At 30.0% G+C, this 13684-nt stretch overlaps 1 pseudogene; it reads right to left on the reverse strand.

Annotated features, from left to right (window-relative positions):
- Window positions 1-2761: 2761 nt before the first annotated feature.
- On the reverse strand, window positions 2762-2880 carry LOC120592746 (uncharacterized; annotated as a pseudogene).
- Window positions 2881-13684: the final 10804 nt, after the last annotated feature.

The following is a 13684-nucleotide window of genomic DNA, read 5'->3' on the forward strand; positions in this document are numbered from 1 at the left end:
CAAGAATCATTAAAAAGGCTAAGACAGAGCATACCACCATGGAAAACCACCAATTTACAAAAAAAGTCAGAAACAGAGGAAAAATTAAAAAAAAAAAATGGAGATGCAAAATAACCAAAAGACAAACAATAAGATGGCAGTAGTAAGTCCTTCCATATGAATAATCACTCTAATAGTAAATGGATTTCATTCATTAATAAAAGGCAGAGTGCCTTCTTGATGGATAAAAAAAAGATCCCACTATATGCTGCTTAAAAGAGACTCATGTCAGCTCTAAAGACACACATAACCTCAAAATGAGAAGATACTCTGTGAAAATGAAAATAAACAAACAACAAAAGAGTGAGGTTAGCCATACTTATTTCTGACAAAACGGACTTTAAGTAAAAAATTATAACAATTGACAAAGAAGGTCATTACATAATGATAAAGGGGTCAATACATCAAGATATAACAATGGTATATATGTAGAACCCAATAACAAAGCACCTAAATATATTAAGCAAACACTGGCAGATCTTAAAAGAAAAGTGAATGGTAATACAATAATAATAGGGGATTTCAATACATCACTCTCAGAAATGAATAGATTATTCAGATAATCAACAAGAAAATATTAGAATTGAGACCTACTTTAAACAAATGAAATTAACAGAAATACATAAAACATTCTATTAAACAACAACGGAATACACATTTTTCTCAAGTGCACATGGAATGTTCTCCAGGATAGATCATATGATAGAACACAAAACGAGTTTTAGCAAAATTAAGATTAAAGTCATACCAACTATGCTTTTATTACCACAATGGTATGAAACTAGAAATAACAGGAGGAAAGTTAGAAAACCTACAAATACGTGGAAAGTAAACGATATACTTTGGAAAAACCGGTGTGTCAAAGAAAAAATCAAAAGAGAAATAAAAAAATATATCTTGAAAAAAATGACAATGAAAGTACAATATGTCAATTCCTATGAGATGCTGGTTTTGAGAGAAAAATGTGAAATATCTTAAATAACCAACCTAACTTTATGCCTCCAGGAACTAGAAAAGGGAGAAAAAAAGAAAAAAAAAGTAAGATCGAAGCTAGCAAAAGGAAATACTTAATAAAGATCAAATTAGAAATAAATGAAATAGACAACAGAAAAAAAAACAAATAGAATGGATCAATAAAATACACAGCTGATTTTTCGAAAAGATAAAACAGACAAATTTTAGGTAGACTAAGAAAAAGAGAAGACAGGAAAAAATAAAATTGAAAATGAAAGAGAATACATTACAACAGATACTTCAGAAATACATAGGATTATAACAGACTGTAAACAATTACATGCCAACAAATTAGATAACCTAGAAGAAATAGGTACATTCCTAGAAACACACAACCTACCAAGACTTAATCAGGAAGAAACAGAAAATCTGAATAGATCAATAATGAGTAAACAGATTAATAAGTAATAAAAAACCTCAGAAAAAAAATCAGGATCAGATGGCTTCACAGGCAAATTTCATCAAATATTTAAAGAAGAAATAACATCAATCCTTCTCAAACTCTTCCCAAGTATTGATGAGTCAGCAACATTTTCAAACTCATTCTATGAGGCCAGCATTACCCTGACTCCAAAGACAGGTAAGGATACTATAAGAAAACTATAAAGCAATATCTCTGGGAATATAATGCAAATATTCTCAACAAGATATTAGAAAAACAAATTCAAGAACACATTAAACTGATTATATACAATGACCAAGTAAAATTTATCCCTGGGGTAAAAGAATGGTTTGATACACAAAAATCAATAAATGTAATACATCACATTATAGAATGAAAGATAAAAAGAAAATCATGATTATTGCAATAGATGGAGAAAAATTACTTGACAAAATAGAACATATTTTCATGATAAAAACACTCAACAAATTGGGTATAGAAGAAACATACCTCAACATAATAAAGGACAAATATGACAAACTATAGCTAACATTATACTCAATGGTGAAAAATTGAAAACTTTTCTTTTAAGATCAGGAAGAAGACAAGATGCCCATTTTCACCACTCATTCAGTATAGTACCAGAAGTCTTAGCTAGAGCAATTAGACCAAACAAAGAAACAAAAAGCAACCAAATTCAAAGAAAGAAGTAAAATTGTCATTATTTGCAGATGACATGATTTTGAATATAGGAAATCCCAAGATCAACCAAAAAACTCTTGGAACTAATCGACAAACTTTACAGTAAAGTTTCAAGATATAAAATCAACACACAGACATCCCTTTCATTTCTACACATCTGAAAAACATCTGAAAAAAATATTTGCAATAGCATCAAAATCTATAAAGTAATTAGGAATAAATTAACTTAGAAAGTGAAAGACCTGTACCAAAAAAGACAAGACTATTAAAATAAACTGAAGAAGATGTGAACAAATGAAAAAATATCTCATGTTCATGGATCAAATAATTTATATAGTTAAAACGTCCATATTACCCAAAGCCATCATAAATTCTAAGCAATCTCTATTAAAATTTCAATAGACTTTTTTTTTGTGGAATAAAATGAACAATTTTATAATTTGCATGGATCCACAAAAAACTTCAATTAGCCAAAGCAATCTCAAGAAAGAAGAACAAAACACGTTAAGAGATGAAGTACGAATTAATAGTTACACAATAGCCACTGGGATTTTATTTATTTATTTATTTATTTATTTTTTTAGTTAGTTAGTTAGTTAGTTAGTTAGTTAGTTAGTTAGTTAACGTCTATAGCACCTGGTATTCCTAGGTGGAATCACATCCAAGTACTAACCAGGCCCGACCCTGCTTAGCTTCTGGGATCAGAAGAGATCCGGCACGTTCAGGGTGGCATGTCCGTAGACTGGGATTTAGAATATAGCATAGGGTATATAGCCATTATTATTGTAACGGTTGTGTGTAGTGCCAGATAGATGCTAGAGTAATCAGGGGGATCACTTTATGGATATATAAATGTCTAACTTTTTAAAATTTAAAATAAAATATAAAAAGAAAGAAGAACAAAGCCAGAGGGATCATACTTTTGAATTTAGACTTTACTGCAAAGCTATAGTAGTTAAAGCAGTATGGTAGTGACATAAAAATAGATGCATAGGACAATAGAACATAATAAAGCACCCATCATTAAACTTCTGCAGGTAGAGTCAACTAATATTTGACAAGGGAGTCAAGACTATCCAATAGGAAAAGGACGGTCTCTTCAAAAACTGGTATTAGGAAAACTGGATAAACACATGCAGAGAAATGAAATTGTACCTTTCTCGTACTACTCACAAAATTAGTTAAAAATGGATCAAAAACTTAAATATAAGACCTGATACCATAGAGCTCCTAGAAGAAAATGTAAAAAAGAAGCTCCTTGACATTGGTCTTGGAAATGATTTCTTAGATATGATACAAAAAGCACAGCAACAAAAGCAAAACAACCAGTGCAATTACATCAAATTCAAAAGTGTCTGCATAGGAAAAAAAAATAGACAAAATGAAAAGACAATCTACAGAATGAGAGAAAATAACTTGCAAATTATATATTGGATATGAAGTTAATATCAAAAATATATAAAGCATACACATCAATAACAAAGAAACAACTCAATTTTAAAAGTGGGCAGAGGAACTAAATAGACATTTTTTTTTTTTAAACAAGACATATAAATGGCCAAGAGGTACATGAAAAGATGACTAATATCACTAATAATCAGGGAAATGCAAATCAAAATTACAATATCACTGCACATCTGTTAAAATGGCTATAATCAGGAAGACAAGAAATAAGCATTGGTGAGAATGTGGAGGAAAGGGAACTCTTGTACACTATTAAATGGAATGTAAATTGCTTTACCTATTACGGAAAACAACACAAAGTTTTCTCCAAAAAAATTAAAAATAGATCTGCCGTATGATCTGTCAATTCCACTTCTGACTATACACCCAAAGGTATATAAAACAGAATATTGAAGAGAAATGTGCACTCCTATGTTTACTGTAGTGTTATTCACAATAGCCTAACCAAGTCATGGAAACAACCTAAGTTCCCAAAAAAGATCTGAGATATATATTTAATATATTATTATTCGGCTTGAGAAAGAAGGACATCCTGCCATTTGCAACAACATGGGAAGGCCTTGAGCACATTATGCTAAAAAAGATGTCATACAGAAAGATAAATACTATATCATATCACTTATACATGGAATCTAAAATACCAAACTTGTAAAAACAGAGTACGATGGTTACCAGGGAGTGGAGGAATACAGCACTTAATGTTTCTAGCCACCTGAAAAAAATGATAACAATGTAAAGTGATAGAGATGCTAACTATTTCTAGAATGGCAATCACATTACAATACATAAAAATATCAAGTTAATATTTTGTACTCTTAAATATAGACAATGTTATATGTCATATATATTGAAAAAATAATAAAATTTATAAAACCCTACAACTAACATTATACTAATTGGTAAAGACAGCATTTTACCCCTTAAGATGGGAAATGATTCAAGGAACTCACGCTATTGTTATTCAAGGCAGCCCTATAAATTTTATCCAGCACAATAAAAGAAAAAAAAAGAAAAGAAATGGTAACTACATCAAAAGGAAAAATAAAAATAAAAATAAAACAGTCCTTATTTGCAAATGTTGTTGAGGTAGAAAATTCCAAGTAATCTATAAAAGTAATCTATAGACTCTGTGCAATCCCTATCAATATTCCAATGGATAAATGATTTCAGCAAGGTCATAGAATACATGATCAACATAAATTTGATTAAATTTCTACTTACTAAAAATAAATACGAGGGACTAAAAATAAAAATAAAAACTATTTACAATTATTTACAAGTTAAATATTTACAAGTACTTCAAAAAATAAAATATTTAGATAAATCAAACCAAACGTGTATAGGATTTGTATGCTAAAAACTACAAAATGCTGATGAAAGTAAATACTATCTAAATAGACATACCATATAAATGAATTAGAAGACTCAGCTTATCAATTTTATCTTTAAGGTTATCAATTTTATCTTTGGAAAAATCATTTTGAAAAAAATTTCATAAAAGGTTAATCTTTTCAACAAATGGTACTACAGTAATTGGCTATCCATAGGTAATAAATGGAACCTTGATATAAATCTCACACTTTATAAAAAATTAAATCAAATTAATCGTAGATTTATATGTAAACTGTAAAACTATAATGCTTTTAGAAGATAATATAGGAGAAAAATATGGAGTATCTATGGCTTGGTGAAGAGTTCTTAGACATAACACCAAAATCATATAAATACATAAAGCAAAATAAATTTGATAAACTCCATTAAATTAAAAATTTTTGATCTGCAGAAGACTATTAATAGAAAGAAAAAACAAGTTACACTAGGAGAAGATATTTCAAAACCACAAATTTGAATAAAGATTAATATTTAGAATATATTAAGAATTCTCAAAACTCAATGATAAAATAACAATTCAAATATAAAATAGACCAAAGATATAAGCATTTCTCTAAAAAAAAATGACAATATCTTGAAAACCAATGTCATCATAATAAATTTAATTTAAAAAATTTAATTAAAAAAAGATGATTAGCATCACCAGCCCTTAGGAAAATGAAAATGAAGACCAAAGTCAGCTATCGACCTATATCTGTGAGAACAACTAAGAGTTTTAAAAACAATAATGGCAATATTAAATGCTGGCAAAAATGTAAAAACACTAGATCTCTCCTCTCATAATTTGCTGGTGGCAAAATAAAATGATACAGCTATTTTAATTAAAAAAAAATGCTAAATATCCACTCTGCCATATAACCCAAGTCCCATATTATGATTGCAACTTTTGTGAATCATATTTCAAAATAAAAGTATTATTGGAAGATGTAGGTGATCTGATTATTCCATTCTCTTCATAAACATAAATGGCAGTTTGGGAAGTCCAACTGCAGTGGTGTGCTAGGGCTGAAACCAGCTAAGTAGAGTTGATCACTTACTAAATGGTTAGTAACTTGAAAAGGATACTTGTGGGAATATTTATACAATGGAAATCTGCAAACGTTACAGATTAAGGCTTTTTTTTTTTTTTTTAATAAAGAGCCAGTATACCAGCTCATCATTCATTAGCTGAATTCATTAGCTGCTATAGTATAAATATAATAATTAAGTTATACGACAACAGTAATATCCTTTTATTTATTTTTAAATAAATTTGGATATTTTCTATTAGTCATAAGACAATTTTAATACCAAGATGATATGGAAACAAATTTTGATTAGGTTTTTTTAATTGTATTATAATTGATTGCTTTTGCATACTGAATATAGAATATTAAGCTTTTAAAAAAAATCTGCTGGTATCTATATAATGCTGATATACATCAGCATATTTCTTCTCTGTTTCAATTCTTACATTCCACAAATAAACAGCACAATATTCAAAATTGCTATTGGCTAAAAAATATAATTTAGTAAAAACCCTACATTGAGTAACTATTTAGAGCAGAGATGAATAGATATATAATGAAAGCCACTAATGAGAGCCACATAAGTCTTTCAGATTCAATGTGTTTCTTGTATTTACAGCACATCTCAATTCAGATGAGCCATATTTAGAATGCGCAAAAGCAATGTTTGGTTAATTGCTACCACCTTTGACAGAGCAGGTTTAGATCCTCTTTAAGCATAGCCACTTTCCCTTGGAAAACCTTTTATTTATGATTAAGAAGAGTTGTTTTTGTTTTTTTTTTCCCTAGAAAGAATGATAAGTACTTAGCTTATGCACCATACTCTTCAGTCCCATGTCCATCACTAATCAGTTACAGCACACTTCCAGCTGTGCCAGAATATGGTCTTAGAACTTTCTAACTCCCCTTCAGGCAGCCAAACAACCAATCGGCAAGTTATATGGAGGAGAGCTCTTATTGAAAATAATGAAGAGCAAGCTACAGATTGTCTCACTTACACGACTCCTTTCAAGGTCATTAGAGGGTTAGCGATATGCATGCACAGTCACATATCTGAACATTTTCCAGAAATAAGTTATTTTATCTGCTATTGTTTCAGACAGCTGTCTTTTCCAGTTCTCTTTTCCTCTCACACTTCTTTTCATAGGTAGAGTGATGCTGGAAAGGCTCCAGGTGTTTTGGGGACCCAGAGAAGCAGAGTTGGACTTAATAGGATATTTATGTGATTCACAGTCACTTCCATTTATAGCTTTTGGGAGAACTCTGTAATTGGAGAGTATTGAGTGTTTGAAAACCCATATTTTATGCATTCCAAGTGTAAATAATAAAAGAGAAATTGCAATCAACCATGTTGGAAGAAAAACTGAATTATCTTTCTATTTCCTCTATATAAAACAGTAGTACAAGTCATTATCATATGAAGAAACAATGCAAGTATATGATGTGAAAATTGTATTTTGAGGTATTTTATTACTAATGAATAAATACTTATCCTATTTTCTGAACTTTTTAATATTCATATTAAAATTTGTAATTTGTTAAAATTTATGTTAGCTTTTTAAAATTTGTAATTTGTTAAAATTTATTTCTTATTCTGAGTAAATATTCACTTTTCAATTTACTTTTGTAATCTTAATTTTGTTTTGTTGTTCTTAGTGAAGGCCCTCCAAATTGCTTAAGCTATAAATCTTAGGTCTTTCCAACTATTCATGCAATATGTTCAGTTTGCAATATCTGTTTTGCCATGTTTTTAACCAAAACTTTTTTTAATAAAAAAGAAGAGGTCTTGCTATTAGACACTAATCAAAATTTGTTTCCATATCGTCTTGGTATTAAAATTGTCTTGATGACTAATAGAAAATATCCAAATTTATTTAAAAATAAATAAAAGGATATTACTGCTGTCATATAACTTAATTATTATATTTATACTATAGCAGCTAATGAATACAGACAATAGTGAGCTGGTATACTGGCTCTTTATTAAAAAAAAAAAGCCTTAATCTGTAATGCTTGCAGATTTCCATTGTATAAATATTCCCACAAGGATCCTTTTCAAGTTACTAACCATTTAGTAAGTGATCAACTCTCCTTAGCTGGTTTCAGCCCTAGCACACCACTGCAGTTGGACTTCCCAAACTGCCATTTATGTTTATGAAGAGAATGGAATAATCAGATCACCTACATCTTCTATTCTTATGATTGTCCACACTTCCATTTGTTGGGCCCACACTCACTAACTGACTTTCAGTTTATGCTTCTATTCTCCATAGAATATAAAAAAGTTAAAAAGTAGTAAATTGCTTTGAACAGCTGAGTTGCAAAAGGAGTCCAAAGTCCTCTATAATGTGGACTATCTACATTACAGAACATGTGATTACAAGTGGAAAATGACAGGTGGGTAAGCCCTCCCCCAAACCTACTGTGCTCTAGCATGATAAAACACAGTTCTCAAAGCCAGTGAAGTTAATATCAACCTCATCAGGAGTGCTAAAATTCAAAGGGGACCAAACATCAATGAAATATTTAGATCAGAAAACAGAACTTAGTGATTCTGAGTAATGACAATCCGTAAAGAAACCTAAAACCAGAATTGGTACATGGAAAGTACTTAAGCATATATAAATAAATATTTGCAACCAAAATCCAAGATCATATATGTGGATCATTCATATTTTATGTTTAATACAAATGGCTCCTTCACTCCAATTCTCACCATCATACAGTCTGAAGCACCCCATAAAATTATAAAGCCAGCACCTTAACTTATTTTCCTATCTCTTGTCTTGCTTCTCCACCCTACTTTTTATCTCTTACTTCATCTTTCACACTTTTACCAGAGAAATCTGAGATGATTTCATGTCATTATCTTATTTAAAATTCTTAATGAATTTTCTATTGTCTAAAATGTATAGATTATAGAAAGGGGCTTAGTAGGATGTCCTTAAATTTCATTTTCAGTTTTTCTTCCAAGTTCTAAATTATGTAACTCTATCTTCTACTGGTACAGAATTATCACTCACTTTTGGAAAAAAAAAAAAAAGAGCCCTCATTGATATCTATTTGCTTTCACCTGAAGTACCTGTATCCCCATTAATTTTCTCAGTCTTGTAAACTCATTACTTCTGTAACCAAGTTTCATTTTTTACAAGGCATCTCCAAAAGAAAGTAGTTAAAATTCTTTCTCTTTTAATTTACATTAGAGCAAAGAGTCAGCTTTTTCTGTGTGCTTCTGAATCCTTTATAGTTAATGTCTAGAAGCAATTTTAATGTTTAATAAAATGAATATTTGAATACCTCTGCACTAAACATTATTAAAGGGTAGATCAGTTCTCCTCATATTTTATTCTCATCACCCAGGGACACTGCTTAATAAAATTTGCTAAATGAGTGAATGAATGTTGAATATGCCTGACTGTTGACATGACATAAATTTTGCTCTAAAACAGTATGCAATAACGACCTATAGTAATGAACCGAAGGGCAAGAAATGGTGATTTACTACTAGGACATATTATTTGTATCTTCTACAACTGATGTCCTTGCTTCCTTTTATCTATATTGCAACTCATTTATATGTAATCGTATGCTCTATAAATCTTATTAGTTCTCTGAAGTTCATGTAATGAATCAAATCACGGTCTTGAAGTTTAAATATTTTTGGCATTTATCTTATTGGAACAAGAATTCAAATTGTCTTCTAAGAACACTTAACAACTTAGAGGAGAACAATCTATACTGTGTTATTAGAAGATCATTATTAGAAATATAGTTGCTATGATAAGTCTCAGATCTTTTATGAATAAACAACTATCCCTATGCATCAATTTTTCATAATCTAATTATTTCCTAACTTTCAAATTTAAACCTGACCATTAATACATGAAAAATATATTATGGACACTAATTTAAGGTCATTTCCTATACTAATTTAAATTAAGTGAAATTATTTCAGAACAGAGATTTTTTTTTTAATTTGTTTCAGAGGATTGTGTTTATAACAGCTAGTATTGATATCTAATTATCAAGAAAAAGAGATAACTAACGAGTAAGAGTAAAGAAGAGCAAATCCAATGTTTTTCAGTGAACTCAGAAATAAATACAGAAATCAAAAATTACAAAGTAACTATGTTAGGATGCAAGAATACACTGTATTTGGTTAAAGATACAAAACACAAGTAATTTAAAGAATATTACATCTGGCAAGAGAAATAACATGAAAAGAAGACGTGTCTATTGAATCAATTGATTATTTCCAAAATTACTTTCAAGAACATGAAATAGTTTTTATAGTTTTAAATAAAGTGCGTTAATGGCCTCTGATAAATATGGAATGACTTTTCCATCCCTTCCTAAGTCTACTAACACACCACTTTCTCTGTGGCCGATGCTCTGAGTCCCTCTACTTTTTTCACTTCCATAGTGTTCTGTTCATATCTCTATTACAACATTTACCTCATTTTACTACAATTATTTATATTTTTTCCTCTACTACTACAGTGTAAATTTCTTCAATCTTAGGGTTTAGATTTCAATTTTAAAAAAATAAGAATTTTAACACTTTGTTTTTAACACTGACACTTTGTTGTCAATAACTGTGTGATGAAGGGACTACTTAAGAACCACTCTGTGTCTCTTACTTGAAGTAAAGACCAGATTGTTACACTGCACAGCCCACATATGCAATCTACTCCCACCAAGTTAGCTGCAACAGATTTCATAAATATAAAATTCTAATCACAAGGTATAGATCCATATTTATAGCTCCAGGTTCTCATCTCTAGTTTCTGTTATGCTTCATAGAGTAGAAAAACACAGAGGTAGAAAAATGGTTTGAATATGGGATAAACCAATGGAAAAATAAATAGACCCGATGAAAGATCAGAAAAATATGTTTCTTTGTGATCACTACACTTAGGAGACAAAACTAGCCTTAGAGTATTTTATAATTAGCTATATAAATTTTTCTGGAAAATATTTTTGAAAATTAATGGCTCAATCCATTATAAACTAATAAAAATCATAAGACATAGAAAAAAACTGAATTATAAAGTTGTTTCTAATACCTAAATTGTTAGAACTTGAGCCTGATAGTCTTGCACACATATGAAGGGTTCTCGATTCTAAGAAAAATTATAAAGAAAAGGTTCCTTTTTTTTGCTATAAAATGATAATCACTTTGAAATTAAAAGTGAGAACATACTAGAATCAATCTAGTTTCCTTTTTCAGGGAAATTTCTTAATAGGAATGCATTATAAGAGGACATTAATGAAAAATTAAGACAAGTATCGCATTCAAAAGAATGTTAAAATGCAAATAGAGGTTTAAGATCACTATGTAGAAATTTCAAGGTAATTGAATAAGAACTATTTCAAGGGCTGTAAAGTCTGAAAAGAAGATATGAAGTGGTAAAGAACAAAATCTGAAGGTTTGTTTTTTGAAAGCATTTTTCTGGAGAAAGAGATATTCTATATCGATGTCTTCGCTCCTGCACACCAGAGGAAGGATGAGGGTTCTATTTTTCTCACTTTAAGTCTAGAAAGAGGAGTTTCTATGAGACAATTAGCAGTTAGCTCTGCAGATTGGGGATGTAGTCGACTAGTGTCTGGGCAACCCACTCAAATCAAAGAGATCAGGACTAAATATTTTCTCAAAATATTATGATTAGTTGATATTCAGAATATATAAAAATTCCTTAAAAAGCACAAAAAATACTTTAAAAATGAGTAAAATATGTGAGTTAACATATTTCAACAAAAGTAATAATATCATCATACAAACATATAAAAGTAATCATTAACCTTAATTTTATTGAGGGAAGTGAAATTATGAATAGAGTAAGATATTATTTTAGGACTACTATATTGGCAAGTATGGTAGGAGTGTTAGAAAGTAATTTGGCCCACTGTAAAGCATACACAAAAATGTTCTTAGTATTATTCACAAACACGAAGAATGGAGAAAAACTCAAACATTAATTGCTACTCCAATGTATATATAATTTGTGATATTGTTACAAAATAGAATGATACAGAGAAGAAAACATTACAGAGAGTAAAAGTAAATAAAGTACAAAAAAAGCACACAGGTAAATCTTAAACATATTTAAACAAAAAAGAAAGCTACAGAAAACTACATTATGACAAAACTACAAATATATCACTATTTTTATAATACTCAAGAATAAGCTAAACTGAATAATATATGCTTTAGAATACATACATGCATGACTGAAATATTTTATTAAAAAGGCAAGTAGATGATAAATACAAAATCAAGATGGGATACTGCTGAGGAAAGATTGAGTCTTGACATAGAGGAGGCATAGGTAGTTGATAGTATGCTTTTTCTTCAATTGGTAATGAGTAAATACAGGCTCATTTCATTAGATGATAGATAGCTGATAGGTGATAACAAAATTAGATAATAAATAGTGTGTGTGCAATGAAGAAAAATACCATGTATAAAATTTGTTCCTATGTATTGGCTTAGTGAAATGATTTCAAAGAGACAGATTTTTCTAAGCAAATTGCCTTTATACAAAGAGGAGAAAAAGGGAAGAGATGTCTGAAAGCACTGTACAATGGCAGGTAACTAGAGTTTTAAGATAAAATAGGATTCTAATTGGAAGGAAGAGGCCTATCATCAGGATGGGCCATGGTTAATTTTCATACATGGTCTTCTTTTTCTTGTCTGAGAGAAGAAAAACCTGAGAAATCAACTTGGCAGGCACACCACCTCCCCTTATCCAATATATAATTTGCAAAAATTATCTCCTTTCTGTAGGTTGCATTTTTACTTTGTTAATTGTTTATTTTGCTGTACAGAAGACAAGTATTGTATAATACCACTTACATGTGGCATCTTAAAAAAAGTCACACCAATAAAAACAGAGCAAAATGGTGGTTGTCAGGAGATGGGAGCAGGGCAAATAAAACTGTTGGTGTTTAAGGGTACAATCTCATTATGAGTAGTAGTAAATAAGCCATAGAGATCTAAGGCAGAGTATAATGAATCTAAAAAATAATATTGCACTTTAATTATGTAATGTGATTACTATCACTACAATGGCAAATATGTTACAATACATAAGTGTAGCAAAGTAACATTCCGTACACCTTAAACTTACGATATGTTACATGTCAAATTTATTCAATAAAATATAAAGCAAAATAAAGCAAATCCAGCTTATATTTACAGTTTCTACCACATAGAATTTGTTGTAACATTGATATTTTGTCTAATGGAAGGGAACTTTGTTTTTACTCCTAATTCTAATCAGGAAATATTTCCTGTTATAAAAGAGTGAGATTTCAATATGACATAGACCACTAACATTCTAGACATAGAGACAGAGAAATAGACGAGTTGGCCCTATTCAATACCTACACCCATGTTAACAAGTAAATACTGTCATGATGTAATATGATGATACCTATTTACTAATTAAGTCATTTTTAGCAGATGTAATATGATGATACCTATTTGCTAATTAAGTCATTTTTAGCAGTTGCATGCAAATAAAATGAACTTTCTGGAAGAAATTAATGAGGAAAGCAACAAATCCAAAAACTGAACAATGTGGGGACAAAACCAGTGAGGGTACACAAAAGAGATCACATTATTTTATTTTATACTTGAATTTGTCAAAACTGCTTGTGGTTGAACTGTACACCTAAGATC

This window comes from Pteropus medius, unplaced genomic scaffold (assembly GCF_902729225.1).
Source record: "Pteropus medius unplaced genomic scaffold, Ma_sr-lr_union100, whole genome shotgun sequence".
Taxonomy (NCBI): domain Eukaryota; kingdom Metazoa; phylum Chordata; class Mammalia; order Chiroptera; family Pteropodidae; genus Pteropus; species Pteropus medius.